Genomic DNA, 1,387 nt, shown 5'->3' on the forward strand with positions numbered 1-1,387 from the left:
GGGCACGAGGTGAGGAGAGGGAATGGCCTCACTCCATCACCGGCTGAGTGCAAGTGTTTTGGGGTGAGTGTGTCTGAATCGCCTCAGTCCATCAGGGCACCCATTTACCAGTGAGTGAGAGCGTCAGGTCTGTTCCGCTCACTCCATCACTGTGTGTGGTTTTTTTGTGTGTGTGTGTGTGTGTGTGTGTGTGTGTGTGTGTGTGTGTGTGTGTGTGTGTGTGTGTGTGTGTTTGTGAGCAATAGGGAGTCATGGATATTGATGGGGTCTTGGAACTCAGACTAATCTCTGCGGCAGCACAAAATACTCTGGTATCACCACAAGAAATAGCTGCCCTCTGACACACACACACACACACACACACACACACACACACACACACACACACACACACACACAGAAAAGTGCAGGGTTTAATCTTTCTGATTTTGCACATAAATATAACGTGAAATTATAACAAACTAAATTATAAGAGAGAATATTAGGAACAAGTCTTACGAAACAAGCCCATTAAATTTAGCAACACACACACACACACACACACACACACACACACACACACACACACACACACACACACACACACACACACACACACAATGTGGAAGCAAAGAAGCAATTACAAGCAGGCAGGTTGATTTTGATTTTAATTGGAGCTCTTGCTGTGCGCTCCACCTGTTATCGTTGGCAGCCAGCAAACACAAATGTGGAGTTTTCGATTCTGAAAAAGTATTTAGCTCAGTTTTATTGAATTTCCTGCAGCCTAATCATCAGTTCCTCCTCCAGGTTCTCTGAAAATTAATTGGTGAAGCTGGTTTATTACGAACAAGTGATTGGCAGTATTTAGTGAAATGTGTTTTATTATGATTAAAACGTTTTTTGCAGAAGTTATTACTGAATCTTTGAAGAAACTTAGCATGGAATCAGATTTCCACTCAAATTAGGCCCTGCAGTTTTTACTTGTCGGTCTCATTGTTTCACTGACATCGTCTTTCACACAATGATATACTTACAAGTGGAAGCATAGAGTGGTGTGTGTGATGAAGTGTTTTTGAAGCCTAAATGATATCACCAGAAGTTCAAAGTTAACATTACGGTCACATAGCTGCGTATCACCAATGCTGAGCTAAAGGCGGCTAATGTGTCAGTGTGATAACGTTCAGCGGTCTTCACACATGCCTTCCTGTGGGTAATCCATCATGTAAGTGTGCGTTTTCCCACACGTGTTACAGTGGAGCCTGCCTGCTTAATTGAATGTGTACTGTGCAAATGTGCATACGTGATCGATTTAGTCATTCATTTCTTCTGCCTCATCCTTATCATTATCCCCCCTCCCTGCAAAGCCAACACGTCTCAGACAGATGATGGATTCTAATGAATGGGCTCA

Source organism: Notothenia coriiceps, unplaced genomic scaffold (assembly GCF_000735185.1).
Source record: "Notothenia coriiceps isolate Sejong01 unplaced genomic scaffold, NC01 NC01_scaffold00030216, whole genome shotgun sequence".
NCBI classification, from domain to species: domain Eukaryota; kingdom Metazoa; phylum Chordata; class Actinopteri; order Perciformes; family Nototheniidae; genus Notothenia; species Notothenia coriiceps.